Source organism: Etheostoma cragini, chromosome 20 (genome assembly GCF_013103735.1).
Source record: "Etheostoma cragini isolate CJK2018 chromosome 20, CSU_Ecrag_1.0, whole genome shotgun sequence".
Taxonomy (NCBI): Eukaryota; Metazoa; Chordata; class Actinopteri; order Perciformes; family Percidae; genus Etheostoma; species Etheostoma cragini.
Window position 1 is genome coordinate 24,010,027 of NC_048426.1, and position 2,457 is coordinate 24,012,483.

The 2,457-nt window shown below is 47.4% G+C and overlaps 1 protein-coding gene across 1 annotated transcript in view; it reads left to right on the forward strand.

The window, feature by feature from the left end:
* Positions 1-2,457, forward strand: part of akap6 (A kinase (PRKA) anchor protein 6) — a 158,542-nt gene that overhangs the window by 142,470 nt on the left and 13,615 nt on the right. The gene's annotated exons all lie outside the window — the stretch shown is intronic.

Consider the following 2,457-nt stretch of genomic DNA (forward strand, 5'->3'; position numbering starts at 1 on the left):
CCTCTCTCTCTCTCTCTCTCTCTCTCTCTCTCTCTCTCTCTCTCTCTCTTTCTGGGCCTCGCACGGCCCGAGCAGCTCCATCATGAGTAATATTCCTCCTAATACCTACAACGCTCGGTCCTGCCCGTCCTCAGATGTCCTCAGATGTCCTCAGATGTCCTCAGATGTCCCCAGATGTCCTGAGCCTGCACATGTGCAGCATGGGTGTGTCGTGCGTGATGCTCTGATACGCAAACCTGTCCAAATTCTCATTCGCCACGGACAGAAACAGGTTTTCGGAGACAACGTTGCTTCTGTGACACCGATCGCACCGGAGAACCAACAGGTTACTTTTTATCAACCGGCTGCTCGTGGACCGATCCGCCGACTTCACACGGAGCCGTCGTGCGAAGCTTCGGGATTTTACAGAGTCACAACAGAAAAAGGTAGTTTTGGTCCGGTGACGGCAGAGCTCCATCCATCTTTGCAAAACCAGGACAGGCCGGGGGGACCATCACCGGGGTCGGGGGTCACAGGTTACCTCATGGTTCGAGACACAGCACCCGGCTCGAGATTGATTGGTTGACTTTATTTGATCACTTAAATATTAAAATATGAAAACAGTGGTGTGTGTCATGCAGTAAAATTCACAATGGATGACACCGTAAAGCCCAGAGACCTCTTTCCATTGTGGTCCCTGGACACCGAGAAAAACCGCGACACTAGACCAGGGATTCCCAAAGTGGGGGTCAGGACCCACAGGGGGGTCGCAATTAGATTTCCAGAAATGAAATAAAAATGTAAAAACGATTAGAAATAGCATGTGTTAGCCATGATTTTAACACAAGATAAAACTAGTGGCTAGATTTAAAATAAAACCAAGTAAATAAATACAAAAGGGAACGGCTCTTTAGATTTGAAACGAGGGGAAATCATGTGACATCCGAGCTGGAGGACGCGTCGGTTGGACTGTCCAGAGACCGGACCCTGAAGACAGCGTGTGAGATAAGACGCTGGCTGAGTTTTGGGGTTTCGGTTGAGAGGGAAGACCCCCGGCTACCTCTGGATGGGATGACGCCGTTTGGCACCGCCTACTAATCCGAAAAGACTCTCTCGGCACTGATGTACCTTAAAAATAAACACAGATGGCGGTTGAATGTGGAGGAGGATCTCCGAGTAGCGGTCTCCAACATTAGACCAGGACTGGACTCTGGGCTCCGAACACACTGCACATCCATCTCATTAGGGGAGGTTAAGTTTAAATTAAAGTAATGAGTAAATTACTGTAGAATAATGTAATGGCTGTTATTTTGTTATGTCGACATGCTCGTGTTTGGAGACGCCTGTAGTGCATGCGCATATGTTTATAGTGGGGGGGTCGTGGGCTGAAGGTTTTGGGAACCCCTGCTCTTGAAAATCCTGAAATAACACCTCACAATATTTGTCAACTCTTGACACACACTCTCAACTTCTCCACAGCGTTACAAGTGTGCCCAAAAACCAGCCAATCAGAGACTTACGGGTCAATTCTGATTGGCTGGAACCAAAAGGATGCCCAACCCTAATCTTACATTCAGCTGCATGAACGTATCTACCTGGGACCCGACTGCAGTTTAAGCTCGTATCAACGGGGTTTTTTCGGGGCGTCGCTCCAGAGATTAGACTCGCGTCACGCAACGTCTCGACACCGTGTCGCTCCGTGACTACAAACACCGCGGCGTCAATCACAGCGCCGTCTGTCTCTCTCACGCTGCATCTTAGCGTCCAATCAAACTGTGACGTGCTCAGTGAGCGTATCGGGGCGCCGGGCGAGCGCCCGCAGAGCGGAGTGAAGGAAGGGAAGTGTGAATGTCAGCGCGCTCTAACCTGCTGCTCCCCCAGCTCTCTCTTCAGTCGGGTCTGCCACTGCAGCGCCTGCATCACGATCGCCTCCCACCGCCGCTCCAGGTTGATTGACAGCAGCTGCAGGGCCTCACGGTGCTGCTCCGCCTCCGGGCCCACCTCCGCCATGGGGCCCGACTGTCCCAGAGAAACAGTTTTGTTCAGAATGATAAAAGCGATTATCACAATAATCATATGATTCCATTTTAAGAGGGTGCAGCTGTATAATTCCTCTGTTTGAGGTTAATCTGACTTTATGAAGGAAACAAGAAAAATTTAAGAAATAAAAACAAAATATACAAGCTTATTTTATTTTTCTAATGTAATGTAACTACATACTGTCTATATAAAAATATAACATGTAAAAATGTTTTTATTTAAATTGGAAAAACTTTCCTAGTTTTCCTGCTCTGTCTTCAGAAAAAAACCTACTTTAAATAAAAATATTTGTATTAATATTTAGGAGTATTTATATTAAAATGGAGTAAGAAGTAACGGGTTGACGGCGGGTAGAGCAGGCGCACATACAGTGGGTACGGAAAGTATTCAGACCCCTTTAAATTTTTCACTCTTTGTTTCATTGCAGCCATTTTCCAA